Consider the following 19023-nt stretch of genomic DNA (forward strand, 5'->3'; position numbering starts at 1 on the left):
TATTGCCGAGCCGAGTTATGCCAGATGATTGTATGCAGCAGAAGGTAATTTAATTCACCAGAATTTTCCTGTGCTTTCCCCTCCAGGTTAAAAGTCTGATCAGATGCTGGCTCTACATGCAGAATCACTGAGTGAGTGCAGCAGCTCCTGGGAGAACACAGAGCTGCATCAGGCAGCAGCTGGAGCATCCCCACTTTGGGGGAGCAAACACTGGGGCTGGGGTTCCCCACTGCTGTCCCCAGCCCTCAGCTGCCGAGGGAAAGCTTCCCAGAGGCAGAAGGAAAAGGTAAGTTGGAAGTAAGTAAGGAAAAGGCTGTTGTGCCCAGGAATTCCTGAATTCCCAGGAAAAGGCAACAGATTTCCCCCCCTGAGACCACGCTCACACAGGATACAAACTGCTAACATGAACTCAGGACGGTATCACCCTGTTCCATTATTATTATTTGAAATGTTGAGTTGTTAGTTTTAGCATATTTACCTGCTGAGCATTTAGAAAAGCTTTGGTTTAGGTATATTTTTAAAGAAGAATGGAAAAAAAGCTATCCCAAGATCCTTGGTTTTCATTTCATAAAAACTTTTAAGAACTCTTTTAATTAAATTATTAAAAAACAAAATAAAATTACTTAAACTGAGAGGAATACTTCATTTTCTTGAACATAGTTTTTCAATAATGAATTTTTCAACAGAGTTGTATTAAAACAGGACTACTTGCTAACGAGAACCTGCCATCATGTTTAGAGTGATATTCTAGGGTATTACTAGTACTGTGCTAATGGCTTCACAAGCAGTTAGTTTCTCAAAAACAGATTTAACACATTTCCAAATAGAAAATGTGTGTATTATTTTGTGGCTTAAATCTGTTTTATCATGCTATCACTTCCAAAATACTGAAGATATAAAATGCTTTATAGTCCAAAAGATAAAGCAGCACAAGCTGCTACGTTGGAATATAAGAAAGGATCTGAGAAAGTGCTAAAAGCTATTATTACTGCTACAGAATGGACTTGTAAATCTTTTATGCAACTTGATCAGTTCCCCTTGGAACCACAGTGTATTGTTTTCATAAATAAACACCCAGAGTTGCTGTGCACAGTATTTCTGGTCTATCACACACTGCTTTTGTGCTTTAACAGGGTTTGTGCTAAACTGTAAACTACAAACATTCCCATGAAAAATCCTCGTTTGCAGGTGGTGGATGCATCCTTGTGACAATCAGCACAGCCTTCATCCTTCATCCTTCACATCCTCCCTCAGGTGAAGTGCTGCAGCTCCCAGCCCCGCTGGGAGGAGCAGCCCAGCCAGAGCTTGATTTCCTGACCTTGAATTTGTCCATGGTAATGAGATTTAGGGGATTATTCCCCCCCTGCATTGGTTTCTTTTTACAGGAAGAAGCAGTAGAGAATAACCCTCCATTTTTATCCATCACAACTCCAAAAGCCTCCCCATGCTGGCCTGTCTTTGCCTGCATTTAAAGCATCCAGCTCCCTGGGTTGTTGCTCAGGATTCTCAGCCAAACCTGGCAGGTAAGTTTGCATTTATCCATTTCCAGTAGAAATGAATAATTTCCTTCTGTTAGACCGTTATTTTCCAGCTCAATTTTAAAATGGACTGCTCTTCAGAAGATCACTGGTTACAGATCAGTGATTTAAGAAGGACAAAGCTCTACATCCTGCAGGCTGGAGCCCCCAAAATGCCCTTGTTGTGCCAACTCCTCACACTTGTGTCACACTCACCCTCCTTCCCACTCAGGAAGATTGCAGAGATACCTGACAGAGGAAACACAGCTTGTCCAGAGGATTCTCATGGCTTGGTTGCAGCTCATATGATGTGCTCCCCAGTGAACTACAATCTGAGATTGTTAAACTCTAAGCACTGCTGTTGATAAAAGTAAAATTTAATAAAAAACCAAAAACTGACAACTCTGTGAGGATGTGGAAGAGGTGAAGATGCACTCTGATGAACAGTGGCAAATGAAATCACACAAAGGTAGTTTCAGAAATAAGGACTCTTGAAAGGAATTGTTGGAGAGTCTGTGGAGTCCAAGACACATAAAAAGCATCTAAACTATAAATATTGAAAAAAAATCTTTTGGTAAGAGAACAAAACATTTTAAGTGCTGCACAGGAAAGAATGGAAATCTGTGCAGTATAATTGTGCATTTTATAATTCTGAATTAGTGACAGAAAGGTAAAAAGGGAAAATTGGTGTAGTTATCTTTTCAGGGCACTGATGAGAGGTATTCTTTAAATGTTCTTCCCTGAGTCAGGATCCAATACTGAAGTCAAGTAAGACAAAACCATCTGCAGCTCACCATTGTGCAGAAAGTGTTTCATTCTGGGGAATGGGACAATTTAACCCATCATCTTTTCCAGAAGAGAAAACCCATGGCTGTCTACATGGACCACTTGGTGCACAGATGGTGGTACCTCAGAGAACAAGATGTGAACAAATGGAAGATTTGGCACTTTAAAGAAAAACATCTGTATAAGCTCTGAATGAGCACTAACCTTGCTGCCATGGAGTGGCAATAATCTCAGCATGCAGCAGCAAATAATTTGTCCCAGAATGGTTTAAGTTTCTTAGCCTAAAGCAGAAATTCCAGTCTCCACCCCTGAAATGCCTCCAGGCTGTTCTGTTGGCCAGAACATGAGGACAGCTTGGAGAGAGAGGAAAGAACTCTCAGTGCATGAGGATCAGCTGGGATCCAGACATTCATGGAGAAGTTTCTGCTCTTCTCTGAGCCTCCTGCTGTTTACACAGAAAGGATCATTAGCTGTGTCTTGCAGAGGAATTCAGAGATTTGCTGTGAGTCTCACATGGACTTGAGCCAGAAACTCAGCACAAAGGCCTGAAAGTTGAACTTCAACGGCCTGAAGCCCAGAGCCATCCAGAACAGGGCAGTGGATGGACCACAGGACTTGTTACAGAGCTGTGCTGGTCTGAAATGAGCTGAAGGAATGTCTGCAGTGGCATTTGTGCAGCTGAGCCCCAGCTTTGCATTGGGACCCTTTATTTTTCCCTCAGCTGATGGAGAGTTGAAGAGATACTTTCAAACCTGATTTCATGTGACAGGTTACAGATCCAACCTCTGAGGACTAAACCAATGGTTCTGCACCTCCAAAGGAATCTGCAGGAATTCAGACACAAACCAGAAGCAGTTTCAAGGTTGTGCCTTGGTTTGAACCAATTCTGAGGAAGACAGAAGAAATGAGCAGCCATTTAAAGCACGTGCTGCTGTTAAGGCTCATGAGCTCTACCCATGTAGCAGCTCTCAAGGATATAAAGTGGACTTGAACAATAACACTGGATATTTCCTTCCCCTTCATGCCACAAAAGGTAAAGTTCATCAAGTGTCTTTCATTAGAAGCCATGCAAAAAATGCACTGCTGCTGTCTCATTATGTGTTTAGAAGGAAATTAAAGAGAAATAAAACCTTTGGCCCCACAGCCAAAGGAAAACCCAAAATGTTTCCTGTATGAGTGGAAAGCAAACACTGAAGGAATAAAAGTGGATATATAGGAGCATGTGCCTATGCACACTGACAAGACATAATTTAAAGAGCTATGGGGCTGCTGAATATGAGGTCACTTTTGCTGATATCTGTTGAAAATCACTGTAACATAACTCATACCCCAGCACAGAAAGATGTCAGGGAGCAGCAGCAAAAATACAGCTTGGAAAGATTTGTCTTCACAGATGGTCTAAATTGTACCACAGAGCACAGACTGTGTTTTCTCCTACAGCATTTTGCAGGTTGTGTATCCTGTATTCCCAGCTACAGCGTTAGGAATGGATCCTGAAATAAATAATTTCTTAGTGCCAAGTCAGCAAATTTTAAACTAGTGAATGAGCCTTGACTGAACATGACTTTCTCTGGGTGCCAAACCAGACCTTATGCTAGGACAAGCTAAGATCTACCAGTTCTGATTTCATTGCAGATATCACAGAGAACAAACAAACACTGAAGGAGTGGAAATATTGGTCAGTGCTCATCAGGACCAGCTGTCAGCTTTTTACTGAGCCAGATGTGCTGGTTTAGGTTAGGTATGTTCAGTTTTGTTTTGAAACAAATGGGCCTGCATTGCAGTGACATGAAGGGTCACAGGGCCAGCAAATTCTGAGGAATTACAAGGCTTTTCTGAGGATGCCACATGTACTGAAAAGTACCTTGCAAAATCTGTGCCACCCTTCATGGTTCTCCACTCATTTGGTTTTCCTCATGGATCTTTTTTTGCTCACAGATCACCTTCAGGATTCCTATTTACTTCCTCTGCACTGATTTTATCCATGAAGGAGTCTGGCTGCCTGCAGCAGTTCATCTCTCTCCTCTTCCTCAGTGGATTCCTTGGTATGTTCCCATTCTAATGTGATGCATGATGTCTGCTTTGATTGCCTACTGGTCAGAAGTAGTTTATCAATAATCCTCTGAATGTATCAACTCTCACCAGCTTAGAAAAAGAAGAGCAGAATTTACTAGTAACTTTTCAGTAACCCAGAAAAATTCTTTTGGCTTTTGTTTGTGTGGCTCCTGGAAAGTGAGGGGTGTGAGAGAAAGGTAGAGCCAGTCCATAGTCTACTATGAAAATTAACTTTAATGGGGAAAATAATGTTGAATACAAACCAAGGAAGCTGCACTGCATGGGAAATAGAGCATGAAAAGGATTTGTGCTGTGATGTCAAGATTAGAGACAATAAGCAACAAGAATTAGCAAGTGGAATGCAAATATTGTACATTCAAGTGTAACTTCAGTGTAATATCAGAGATGTGGGTTCATAAGGAATTAGAGCATCTCTAAAATAATATTCAAACTTGTGCTGTCTGCAGACTGCAGCCCATGCACTGTGGCTTAGGTGGCCCCAGCCTTCAGTGAGCTGATGCTTTCTCCTTCCTCTTTTTTATCAGTATTTATTGCATGAAATTAGAGATTTTGTTTATGCAGATACATTGCATTTAGGTCAGTGACTTGCTTACAGGAACACGTGGAGGTGGACACAGCTTTGGACAGAGATGGCAGCAGCAAAGCTTCTGGTGCTTCTGGAGGGTGAGAGCTGAGCAGAACAAACATCTGAGGGTGGGGACAGTGCCAGGTGGGACAGGAACCACAGACTGCACACCCAGCCTTCTGCAATTCTCTGAGGATGAAGGAACAGGGCATCTTTTAATAGAGATGATTTCTAATAGTGCACCATTATTTAGTTTAAAGGGTGCAAAACCACCTTGCCCCTGAATGTGGAACCCAGAGTTGTATGAAACATGGTGCACTTGACAATAAAACAGCAATTTAAATGATTTACTGAATCAGGGCTGTGATATACTAAAAGCTTCCCATAACTGAAGGGGTTGGACTGGGAACCTCCTGAATGCAGACAAGAAAAATAAGTTTCCTTATGTAAAAAAAAAAAGAAATTTAAAGTCATTACGTGTCCTATGGGCTTGGAGGAAGAAGTGTTTCAAAATAAGAGCAAATGTTCAGTTTCCTTCAATTCTGCATGAACAGAGCAGAATTTTCCTTTTTCTAAAGGACAGGCTCTAGGTCTCAGCTTGTCTGTGCCATTCATGTCCAGTGGTAAATTTAAGGATGATCAATATTACCTCCTCATTACCAGGCTCTCTGCTTGTGAGCTCCAGACTTGAATACAAAAATGAGAGGTTTAAGGCTCACACCATATAATTCCTTCCTATTTTTCCCTAATTTGCAGGTTTAATGCCACAGAAATTGTCTTCTCTCACCCTCATTACTTGCCCTTTCCCCCCTAAATTGTGTAGTTGCATTGCAGAGACTCCACTTGTCTCAACAGCTGTCTTCTGTGTGCATTGTGCTTCTCCACTTGACCCAAAATCATCTCAGTACTTCATTTTCGGAGGCATTTAATTGCTTTTCCTTAAGGAAATTAATTCCTTCCTTGTAGAAGAAAGCCAGCTTCTGTTTTCCACTTTTTTGGGCAGAGAGGGGAGGAGGAATGAAGTGGGTGATTTGGGTTTTTAAATCAATGAACTGCCAAGCTACAGCACTAGTGCAGGAGGGCAAGTGTGTAATTTTCTCAGTAGCAAATATAGCTACATGTATCTAAATCTGAGCCATTCATCAGCTCCTTTATAGGATAAGACAGGGCTCAGAAATGATTTTCTGTTTAAGTATATAAGATCAAACATGTTTGTCATTTTAGCCTTCTCTTTCTTCTATCTGATTTCAAGATCTTCAGACTCTCTTTAGATGTCATTGCTTCAAGCTTCTGCTTTTATCACATTAACCACTCTTCATGAGCTTTTCCACATCAAAATGTATTTAGATACATTGCTGAAGAGAGCACACTTGTGAAGACCTCAATAAAAAGTTAGAGAATTTGTGCCTGAAACTTCATACAAACACACTTAGAGGAAATAAAAACATTGAAACAAAAATGAAACACTCTAACAAAAATCCACAATGCTTCACTCACATTTTGCTTTTTCAGTGAGAAAAAAAGATGTTTTCCTTATGTTTGAATAGAGCTTTGTGTGCAAAACTCCAGACACAGTGAGCCGTCTCCTGCCTGTCAGATCCTTGTGTTTGCTGAGGTTTTGTGGTTTTGAATTCTTCTCTTCCTGCTCTATGAGGCAGAGTGTTACACCAAACTCTAATTAGGAAGTCCTGCACTTTCTAATGAATTGTCAAGGCCTTTATTGAGCCACTTCTTCAGGTGTCTGTGGATCTATTTGAGTTTTTGACTAGAGAAAATGACATGCAGGGCATTGAAGCTCTCATCCCTCACACATGCAGGATTGGGCTCAGCTTTGGCAGGAGCCGTGTTTGTGCCTGCAAGAGACTGTTCCAGTGCACACCAGCAGTGTGGGATGACAAGGGGACACCAGCAGGATGTTTCCTCTGCAAGCATTTCAGACTGGCAGGTTTCTTTATCACTTATTTTTGGGATAAGGCTGCTGCTTTTGCCACAGCTGCTTGCTGGACTGGAGTGAAGGGCTGTTAGAAACTCCAGCAGCTTTTCAGGACATGTTTGTGGCTGGGTTCTGTCACCTGGGATGGGGAGCTGCAGCAGCAGCATTTGCTGCAGTATAAACCTCCTCTCTTCCATCAGCATCGCTGTGCTGTTGGAATTTGGCTGAAGCATGACACTGATGTGACAGCATGTCAAATGAGATAAAGCCCAGTCCCCACATTTGCATCACCAGGTCTAAGGGTCACATGCACCCAGCTTGCTCAATTAATACATTCTCCTGCATTTCCTCAGAATAACTGAAGCTTTGTTTGAAAAGTACCTACTTTAGTTCCTTGAATTAAAAAAAGACCAACCCCAAACAATTAGAAAAGAGTACTGACATGTGTCTGGCCATCTCCCAGGTTCTGCTGTGGAGTTTGTCTCTCAGAGGAGGGAGGCCACGTGCAAATGCACTCACATCCCAAGTGAGTGGAATTTGTGAGTACAACATAAGCACTACAGGGATGCTTAATCCAAGGTGGAAAGCCATTGGCTTCCTTGTTAGAAAGGAAAGGTGCATCTCCTACATCTTTAGCAAAGATTTTCTTCCCTGTCCAGGAGGTGCCTGAGCAGCACAGAGCCCCCTGCTCTCAGCTGGGTCCAGCTGCACAGCCCACACCTCCCAAACACTATTTCCAGAGTGTTGCCTGGAGGAAGTTCAGAGCAAAGGTGTTATTAATCACTAGGAGCAGTTTTCCCTCAGCCATTTCAATTCTTCCATTGCAGAGAGTCCTGTAATGTCTCAGCTGTTAACAATCAAGTCCCAAAATGACCAGTTCACAGTCCTAATCAGTTCTGAAATTAAACACCCCTCCCAGCACATCATCCCTCAGAAACAAGACTATTTATTGAAAGTCTAACAAAAACACCCCACACTCTCAAACTCATGCAGTGTGAAGATAATGAGCAGTACTCTATATTTTTGGTTTAATAATTGATGTCTCTTAGATATAATTGCATTGAAAAGGAAAATTTGTATTTAAAATATTTTCATAAATGAGACCCAAAGGAAACATCTTAATAAAATGCAGAAAATCTTTGAACTGAGAAGACCTAAATGGTAAATTCAATTGTCTTCCATTTTCCACTCTCAATAACACAGGATAAAATGGTTACCTTACAAAGGAGATGTGTGACACCCAGCTCGTCAAAAGGTGTTACTTCCTTAAAGAAGGCTGGGCTTGAATACCTTGCACTGGATTTTGTAAAAGATTAAATGCTAATAATCAGATCAAATGTGGATATATGAGCTGGGAGATGAGGCTGGGAAATTGCTTGCCAGACTGAGCAAAGAGGAGGACAGCAGTAAAGTTATTAGCTCAATTAAGGAGAAAGATGGTTTGGTGAAAACCTATATTCACAGAAATAAATCAAGTATTTAGAATATTTTAAAAAACCACCAGCTTAAATCTGTGGGCAGCTTTTCTCTGACATCCTCTATGCCAAAGTAACCTGAAGATTTCTGTGTTTGTGATTGAATATTACAAGAAGTTAACTACAAGAAATAAATATGACAACATTTAGCAGCCTTTCAGTATTTTAGTTACTCAAATGGATCTCACAGATGGGAAATTACTGTTATCCTTGTTTTTTATGGACAGGAAGGGACAACACTCATGGCTGCAGCTTTCCCTGTTCTAACCTGCATCCCTCAGGCTCAGGGCAGTACATGGCTCTCCTGGTGCTCATCCCCTTGTGGGCCAGCTGTGAGGCCATGAACTCTGATTTCAAGATTGATTTCAATGCTGAAGCATTAAAGCAGCATTTTAGGTACCAGTGATCCCCAGTGCAAGATATTGGTGGATGTTTATGAAGCATTTTCTTACATCCCAGTCTGTTAGCTTTTCATTAATTCAGGGATAGCTCTAGAAACATAAAATGTGTAACAGTGGATTGCCTACGTGATATCTAAAAAAGAAAATAACTATCTTAAACTCCAGAGACCCTCACTAATTGACCTGACATGCTTATTAAGCAGTTTTGATCAGAAATAATTAACATAATCCAGCTAGACCAATTAGAGCTCAGAAAAGGGAAAAAAAAAAAGAGAAATTGGAACATTGTAGAAGCTTCAATTTGAAGAGCATCATTTGCAAGATGAAATACCAGCTGATTCAGCAAACAAGTATGAGTTCAGGAAAAAAGTTATAACCCCTCACCCAGGGAAATAGTAGATAAACTGAAAAGCCATGACAAGATGTTTTCTTCATGGCAGACATGCAGAAGACCTTTAGAACTTTATCACCTCTAGAAGAGGTGGGCAGAAGACAGAGTAGTTTAGCCAGTGCAGCAGCACTAAGAGAATAATCTAAGAGTGTTGGTTCTACACCAGAGGCCCCGTGGATAGGTGAGATAAACAGCTTGTGGGAAGCCTGCTTTGGAAATTTACCCCTGAGAGACACTTTATTAATTACTGTTTGTTGTTTCCCCTGCAGAAGACTGGAGATCTCAGATGTAACCATCCGAAAGGGAAGAGAGAACTCTGCTATGAGACTGAGCAGTGAGTGCACACACAGGAAAAGGTCCCCCATGTGCTTTAATTAAACTATCTCAGTACCTCTCCTGATGAGTTTTCATTCCCTGCAGGATGGCCTGGCCTTGTCCTGGGCACACCATCCCCAGCTTCACCCTCCAGACAATCCCCAGCCCCGTCCTGAGACACCTTCTGCAGGCCTGGCCACATGGGAGGAGCAAGGAGCACTTGCTTGTATCAGCAGGAGGAATATCAAGCTGCTGTGACAATGGATTGTACAGATTTAATTCTTTTCTGGCAGAAAGTTGTCATGAGAATTGTGAGCAGGTGCTCAGAGAGACTGATTTTTAGAACAAATGTTTTGGTTGTTAGATATGAGATAATATGGTCCCAGGGAGAACTTTTAGTAAAATAAGTGTATGAAAACCTTTGTAAATGGAAGTTCCCTGCCACACAATATCACGTTTATAATGGCCTATTTAAGAAATTTAATGTCAGTGGGGTTGGTTAGAGGTTTTGTGCTTTTGTTAATTATTTTTGATCATACCTGTTTTCACAGACAGGGGTGTTCATCTGTGTGTAACATGAAGTTGTCAGATCCTGTAGGAAAATAGCAGCAAATCTCAGCATCTCAAGATGCTGTCTTGAAACTTCATCTTCTCTTAGTGGCACCAGAAAACTAATTCCTTTGTGCACAAAATGAACAGGTTTAAAATCTCAAACTTCATGTGAATATGAAATATTTGAGGAAATTTTTTTCATCTTCAACCTTGATGCACACTTTGCATTCCTGCACATCCCCAAAATTCCTGTCATCTCAGGGAATGTGGATTTCAAGGCTTGGATTCAGTTGGACTGACTAATTACTTGTGTTGTAATGATCAACCTGCTTAATTTATCACTTCTTTGAACATTTAATTAGCCAACAGTGCAAGGCAATTTAGTTCTGAATTAGGATAAATTAAAATGCTAGCTTTGCAGCTTTAAGGATATGTGAACTACCACCAATTGCTGCTATGAAAACATTCAACAAAGCAGAGAGAAGAATGCAAAGATCTCAGCCAGGTTAATGATTCTGAAGTAACAGCCTTTGAAAAGCTAACTGTGAAATGTGTCTGCTCAATCACATGTCAATCTGTCTGTGCTGAAGGATAAAAACAAGAAGCTGAAAATGGCAATTTCCTCCTCCTCCTCTTCCTCCTCCATGCTCAGCTCCAGCTCCTTCCAGTGCAGGAGGCTCCTCAGCCCATTCCAAGCCCTGTGTGATGGGATCCCAGTTCAATCCCTGTGCACATCCATTTGGGACAAGCTCACGTGATTTCCTGTAAGCAAAGCTGTAATTTGTATTTCTAAGTACTCTGAAACTGCTTTGGAACTGCCCTGGTATCTGACAGTTAAATGTTCTCAAACTGATAGGGAATAAGAAACCTGAATTTAGAACTTTAATTGGAAAAATGAGGTTTTAAGATCAGAAATCCACGGAGATGCTTTTGTGCAGATACCCAAACTGCTTCCATTATGTGTACTGTCATTTGGCTTCCATGACTGAGCTATTGTGATAAACTGAAAAGGACAATGGATAACACTTTTAGGGGTGCTAAAGGATCACAAGTCAATTCTTGCTGGTTTTCTGAGTGGCTCATTCTCAGCCTTGCACCTGCAGCACACATTTAGGTGTCTTCTTCATATATTTCCATCCTCACTGTGGAAAGGATGAAACTCCTGATATCTTTGTGTGTCTTGATATCTTGGTCAAAGCCACAAAAGAAAAAAATTGACTGTCCAAATCCTTGGGCTGTTTTGACCTCTTTGTTCTTGAGGTGTTTATCCAGAACATGAGTGCACATTGTTTGTAGAGCAGAGATGAGGACCAGTGAATCCATTTCTTTCTTGTCTAATGAATGTAACTCTGCAACTGCAGCCACCAGTGAGCTGCAAATGCATTCAGAATCTCCCAAAGAGCTCTGAGAGATGCCCACATGCATTGGTATCAAACATCTCCTGACACAGAAACCAAAGGTGGCAAGCAGAAATACCAGTTCAGTTCCAAATTAGTCTGACTACACTTTTCAATGGTGTATTTAGTGCTAATTAGTCCATTTTGAATTGTTTGCCCAAACTATACAATAATGTCATTTCGTTAAAAAGGCTTCAATTAAAGAAGAGAGGAAAAACTTCCCATCAGAAAGCTATCTGCACACTTATTATATCTGCACACCCCATATATGTGCACTGTATAATCAGGCATGCTCAAATTAGAGATGAAATTACAGCTTTCCTGTTACCATGAGAACAGCAACATTTCTCACAGCCTGTTAAAATTATTAACTCAAGTAGCTTATATCTTCTTAAACTTCATTATTATTTATCTAGGGTTGTATAAGCTTTGGCTGTGCCCACACTAGCCAGCATTAATCACAGCTCAAGTGAACTACTGCCAGCATGGAGAGAGCCTCCACCATTTTTTACCAGCCACTATAATTAGCTTTTATCCTTCTGTTGTCTACATTTTTTTTTTTCCTGGTAGCCATGTGTGGACATTACAGCAACTGCTACAATGAAAAAACCAGAAAAGCTTACAGGAATCTCACAGCCTGTGCTCCTCAGCAGTGAGCAAGATCAGTGGTGCTCTCAGTTCAGCGGTGTGGGGTAAAGGAATGATGATGATGATGATGAGAGCCTCAAAGCCTTGCAGGCAGTGCAGGTCCAGGTCTCAGGGAAGGTTTTGTCACCCTGAGGTTGCCATGGCAATGTGCAGGGATGCCAGCCTTGCTCCAGCAGGACGAGCTGTGTGTTTTCCCATCTGGTGGTGGCTTGATCCTCTGACGCACAGCCTGCCCTGTCCTCTCCTTCTCACCTCAGCAGCACTTGGAACAGTTTTGCTTTCAGCACGGAGAGGGTGAGGAAAAGCTGCTGTGAGTGTTTGGCTCGGTGCAAAGGAGATTAACGGCAGGAGCGCGGGTCTGAGGCAGATCTGAACCAGAAATCCTGCTGGCAGCGAGTGCTGGCGGCAGAACTGGCCTGATTCGTGCTGCACTTCATATGCTTTACATGTCCTGGAGCCTCAGAGGAGATGGAGGGGACATTCGGAAAAACAAAGGATTCCAGCTGCCTTGTTACCCGCTGACACAGGAGTCACTGTGGCTGCCTGGGCAATCCATCATGCTCTGGCTCCCACCTAGCTGCCAGCTTTCAGGTTATTCCAGGAAAAGGGGACTCATTTGGCCGTGTATCAAAAGGAAGCACAGGTGAATTCAGTTTTGGTCTGCTCAGCTGAGAGGTGTTTTAGGCTTTCCTCGTGACATGCTCATCATTAGATTCCTGCTGCCATCCCAGAGAGGGGCAGATAAAGGCATTAGGATTTCAGAAGTCAAATTCACAGAATTCCTTGACAATTCTGTTTCTCTTCTTTTGTTTAATTGTTACTCAGATACAGTCAAAGAGGCTTTAGGGACTTTGAGATGAACTGTGTTGTCTCCTTTGGTTTCCAGTATCAGAGCAGCTCAAACAGGGGCAGTGGCACAAGCCCAGGAAGGGAAGTGAGTGAGTGGCAGCTCACCTTGGGACACCTGAGCAGCCTCCAGGAGCCCTCTGGCTCTGCAGGTGCTCCTGGGACCACCATACGTGTGCAGAGCTTGGGCCACACGCTGCAGTCCTGCACTCTGTAAGTGCAATGTGGGTAACAATCACCCTGGATTCCTGTTCCTTCTGCCTGCTTTTTCTGGGGATGAAAATAACCCCTGCACTTGCCAGTTTTCAGTTTTGAGACTCTTGGGGGCTTTGTGCCCCATGTCTGTGCAGCAGGGCCTTCACCAAGAGCTGAGCTGGAGGCCACACTAACCTGTCCTGCTCTCAGAACAGCTCTTGTGCTTGTAAATCACAGAGGTTAGTGCAAACAGCTCAGAGGTGCATTCCAATAAATCTTTGCAACCACATCATTTTAGTTTTGCTGGAGTCCTTACAAGGTACAAAATATTTCCAGAGGGAAAAGGACCTTATGATTGGAGAGCAGCTCTTTAACCCCCACTGCAGCCCATTTTTAAGTATGCTCAGGCATGAGGCAGGTAGACAGACCAGTTCCAGTACAGCCAGGTTATTAAAATCTGTCCCCCAACCGTATAAATTTGATGTGTGCACTTGATGTGCATTTTACCTGTATGAAAGGGGCCCAGTGTATTTCCTGCAGCATTCACAGTATAATAAACTAAGCTGACACTTCTCAACACTATTGGAATTACTAGTTTTTAAATGACTTTATATTACTTTGCTATCTATTAGATTTTTGGTTACATGTAAACCCAAAATTTCTTCTTACCCAGCTCTTCCTGTAGTTTTGCTGCCTCATCTTTTAAAGACTCTAAGGCTTTTGTGATCAGTAGCCACTTACTGTTTTGCAAACAGAAGTAGGATAATGAAGATATGTTCATGCTAACTGTGAGGGTAAAGATAAGATAAAGGAGGAATGTTTCAATAGATGAAAATAGTTTTGAAGAGAAGGAATGCCCATGAATTCAGGGGAAAATAATAAGGTTCCAGAGATAAAGTAAACTATAACAATCTTTATGATAATGGGAGAGGAACACATTAAGAATTTTATTAGCAAGAACTACAAAAATTAGCTCTCTCCAATTTCATCTTAGAATCAGTGAACATTTTGTTTCCATAATAAAAACAGCAATGAAAAGAAAATTGGACACAGGGCATTACACTTTTTCCTCTGTAGGGGAAGATGATTTCTCCTCTCTGAGGAGTAATATGGACAATCAAGGCTGCAGCTCTGCGGGACACGGTGCAGGTCAGGGTGTGCCACCTCCCTCCACTTCACAGTTCCCACTGCATTTGATGAGCACAGTCCTGGGAGAGCCCCATCTCCTCAGCTGGTCACCCCAGAAGAGGAATCATCATAAACAAAGGGGAAATGTTTCCTTTTTTCCTTTTCTGCTCAATGACTACAAATGCACCTGGGGCAGGAGTGGGTATCCACAGGGTGTCCCAGCTCCTGGCAGATGCTGGCCCTGCCTGGCCTGAGCAGGCCATGAAGCACCACAGACACCTTGAGCTCAGGAAGAAAAAATCTGGGTACACTGAATGTGCAGTGAGAGGCTCCTTATGGCCTCCTCCCTGCCTGCTTTAAGAATCAGGTCAGGACTTGGGCATTGCAGAGTGAGCGTGAGCAGCAAAAGGACTCACGAGATAAAGTTCAGGAGAGTGAAAAAATCCTAAAAACAGAGCCACTGGTAGACCTGCAGGGAGCAGAAATCATCTGGGGACAGCTCTGGATACATTCCTGGAGCAGAGGGAAGAAACTCTGCTCAGCTTGGCTGAGTCTTAGGTTCAGCCTAAGGAGCCAACATTTGGCACTCAGTTACTAGAGCCATTTTCATTTTCTTAATCTCTGTCAGGAAGTGTAAATACTACAAAGCATGTGGTGCAAGAACAGCTTTGTCAGAAAAAAAAAAGAGAATTAAAAAATTTACTATCAATTCAACATTAACTTGAATTCAGATTCCTTAGGTTTTGCAACATGGCAGTTACCACCTGCAGCTGCAAGGCTGTAGCTGTGATAGGCTTCAGGATTAGAAATTCTTGCATCTTTACTTTTTCCTAAATACTTTTCAGCAATCCACATCAGCTGCATCAGCCCTTCTCAGCACCATCCTAGAGATGTAGAACTTGAAGTTCATGAATGCCTCATTGCCAAAGCCCAAATTGGGTTCCAGTTGGTTACTGAAGCCTCACTCTCTGGGATATTTTCTCCCATCTCAATAAAATGTGGGTGGTAGTTCAAGACCAAAATGCATCCCCTTGTAATGATCATTATGCTGCATTTTGAAGCCCATTTATCACTTCTCAGGAGCCATTTGTAATATCTTAACTTTGCTCGCTCACTCACTGTAAAAAAAATTAGCTGTTTCTAACATCTAATCCTGCAAGAGGAGGTTGAGTGCAGTGATTGCTCCAACTGCCTTGCCAATGAGTCGAAACACTTTTTGCTAGGGCCATTAAGCAGACCAGGGGAACATTCAGTTATGTTTAATGCTCAGGAAATCAGTACAATTGAATTCCAAGGATCAGGGAGAAAACAAGTAAAATTAGAAAGGCTGATGAAATGAGCAAGGGAAAATGTGCATGTTGTTAAAGAACCTGAGCTTGTAAAACATGGCTTTGGAATTTTTTGCAAGCTTGAGATGTAGGAATCTTATCCTGGATCAGTTTATCTACTCGATTATCTTGGTATAAGCACCAGCTCTAAACCAGGAGATGGATCCCAGGGCCATTACAGCTCCTGCAGAGCTCAGTCAACCAATAAGACACATTTAAGGCTTCAAGTTAACTGAATTCCTGGATTCACAGCACTGAAGAGTTAACTGAGCACAGCATCTTCGCATTGCAGAGCCCCAGTCACTGCCCAGGCTAAGGTAAGATTCAGAGTGTTAGTTTAGAGTTAGTAGGTACTCAGAGTTGTAAGTACTCTGAGCTGATGTTGAGCTAGGCCAGTTGATAAAGACTGTTCAAATGTGGACAATGAATTCTGTGGGTTTCTGCAGTGAGGCATGAGACAGACTGATTGACTTCCAGGCTACTACAGGACCATCCTGCCAATACTCCTTCCCTTCCATTGCTCTCCTTCCTTTCCAGATATGGAGGAAGACCTCACATCTATTTTTTGAATAGCAGCAGCTGTGGCACCTTACCCCAGAGAAGGAAGTCCTCCTTCAAGTATTCCTGCCAGCATCTCACAATGCTCCAGCGCTATGTGTTGGGTGAAGGGCAGTGAATTTCTCTCCAGGCTGCTCTATGATGTCCAAGAGAAGCAGTGCCCACTTGCCCCATCTCAATGCTGCCCTCTGTGAGTCCATTGGCACCAAAACCTCTCTTTTTTTGGCTTTTTTTTGGTGATATTTTTGCCCCTTTCATGGCGAGCGGTAGACAGGGCACAGCTGGGAGCTTTGGAAGTAGGTCTCCATGTCTTACTGCTGCAGTAAACAAGTGGTTTCATTCCTCCCACTAAAGAGAAGAAAAAATAATCTATACAAGGTGATGGATGATTGCACTCACCATTTGTAACAAGTTCTAATAAAACTGTAGGAGAGTTTTTCCTCCCTACCGCATTCTAGCACAAAGTAAATTTTTAGAACCTCTCACAGTGTCACAAATGTTACATCCTTCTCTTTAGCTTAGAGATATTCCTTTTTTTAACAGGTACTTAAAAGGCACAGAGATTTTCCTTTCAAGATTGTGAGGTTGATATGTCATCCACACGACTCGCTATGAGTAACACTGGCAGTGAGCACACCACGTACCCAGGATTTCCCTTACTGTGCCTGCACACACCTGCAGGGGCACATTTCAAGAACCTGCACCATATTTTGGGGGAATTTGGGGCTCGAGGCTGCCTGGTTGTTGTTGTGAGAGTGAGATGTGCAGGGGGATGGCTGGGGAGGCACAAAGCCAGGCCTGGAGAGAGATCCCCGTGTGAGGGAGAGGCACCGCACAGACAGGGGGAGGCCAGAAAAACCCCCAGGGTTGTCTTTTGGTTTGCTTTGATTCGTTTTTTGTAAAAAATAAGCCCTTACCTCACAGCAACTCTAAAGCATGGTGATATAAAGCGTCAAAGACACATTTGTGGAAGAACTGAGGTAGCTAATTTGTCCTGGATCTGGAGAGGCCTGTGCAGGCCGTGGGAGCACAGTGGCCTCCGAGCGCCATGGAAGGGACAGGAGAGATATAACAGGGACAGGGGAGGTACAACAGGGACAGGTGAGGTGTAACAGGGACAGGGGAGGTACAGCAGGGACAGGGGAGATAGAACAGGGACAGGGGAGATATAAACAGGGACAGGTGAGGTACAACAGGGACAGGGGAGATACAACAGGGACAGGGGAGGTACAACAGGGACAGGTGAGGTACAACAGGGACAGGGGAGATAGAGCAGGGACAGGGGAGATAGAGCAGGGACAGGGGAGGTACAGCAGGGACAGGGAAGGTACAGCAGGGTCAGGTGAGGTAAAACAGGGACAGGTGAGGTGTAACAGGGACAGGGGAGGTACAGCAGGGACAAGGGAGGTGTAACAGGGACACAGGAGGTGCAGCAGGGACAGGGGAGGTACAGCAGGGACAGTGAAGGTACAGCAGGGACAGGGGAAGTAAAGCAGGGACAGGTGAGGTACAACAGGGACAGGAGAGGTACAAAAGGGACAGGTGAGGTGTAACAGGGACAGGGGAGGTGTAGCAGGGACACAGGAGGTGCAGCAGGGCCAGGTGAGGTATAACAGGGACACAGGAGGTACAACAGGGACACAGGAGGTACAACAGGGACACAGGAGGTATAACAGGGCCAGGTGAGGTACAACAGGGCCAGGGGAGGTACAGCAGGGACAGGTGAGGTGTAACAGGGACAGGTGAGATAGAGCAGGGACAGGTGAGATAGAGCAGGGACAGGTGAGGTATAACAGGGACACAGGAGGTATAATGGGGACAGGGGAGGTACAACAGGGCCAGGTGAGGTACAGCAGGGACAGGGGAGGTGCAGCAGGGCCAGGTGAGGTACAGCAGGGACAGAGGAGGTACAACAGGGACACAGGAGGTGCAGCAGGGCCAGGTGAGGTACAACAGGGACAGGTGAGGTACAACAGGGACAGGTGAGGTATAACAGGGACACAGGAGGTACAACAGGGACACAGGAGGTGCAGCAGGGCCAGGTAAGGTATAACAGGGCCAGGTGAGGTACAACAGGGACAGGTGAGATAGAGCAGGGACAGGTGAGGTATAACAGGGACACAGGAGGTATAACAGGGACAGGGGAGGTACAACAGGGACACAGGAGGTACAGCAGGGACAGGGGAGGTGCAGCAGGGCCAGGTGAGGTACAACAGGGACAGGTGAGGTACAACAGGGCCAGGTGAGGTGCAACAGGGACACAGGAGGTGCAGCAGGGCCAGGTAAGGTATAACAGGGCCAGGTGAGGTATAACAGGGCCAGGTGAGGTACAGCAGGGACAGGTGAGGTACAAAAGAGACAAGAGAGGTACAAAAGGGACAGGTGAGGTACAAAAGGGACAAGAGAGGTACAAAAGGGACAGGTGAGGTACAACAGGGACAGGTGAGGTATAACAGGGACACAGGAGGTACAACAGGGCCAGGTGAGCTGCACCTGCCCAGCACAGGAATCCCAGCTCTGCTCTAACTGAGAACAAGGCGCCAGGAGCCACGGGCACTGCCACGGGAAGGTGAGGAAAGGGAGCCCTGCGCTGTGACCTCGCCACGTGGCAGTGGAGCACAAAGAGAAAACACCAGCACTGTTTCCTAGAGAAAAATCTGCAGTTTTAATTATGTGAAACCACCACTTCCTAATGAGTATAATGAATATACAAGTAATGAGGGTAGGAGAATAAAGTCAGCTCATACGGGGGGAAGAAGGAGCTTTACAAATTCTGTAGCACTGCTCAGCGCTGATTTACAGTAATTCCTTTCATTTCTTTTCTAATTAAACATCTCCTGAAGGATCAGGCCTGTCAATGTGATCTGAGGCCTATAGCCTGAAGTGTAAAGTGAGGCAAATTGCCTGACTTA

General features: G+C 43.7%; 1 long non-coding RNA gene across 1 annotated transcript; it reads left to right on the top strand.

The window, feature by feature from the left end:
• Positions 1-1384: 1384 nt before the first annotated feature.
• Positions 1385-9504, top strand: LOC131586874 (uncharacterized). Its single transcript, XR_009279261.1, has 3 exons — positions 1385-1523; positions 4242-4348; positions 9414-9504. It is a non-coding gene; the product is annotated as an uncharacterized LOC131586874 (long non-coding RNA).
• The last annotated feature ends 9519 nt before the right edge of the window (positions 9505-19023 follow it).

This window comes from Poecile atricapillus, chromosome 21, assembly GCF_030490865.1.
Source record: "Poecile atricapillus isolate bPoeAtr1 chromosome 21, bPoeAtr1.hap1, whole genome shotgun sequence".
Taxonomy (NCBI): Eukaryota; Metazoa; Chordata; class Aves; order Passeriformes; family Paridae; genus Poecile; species Poecile atricapillus.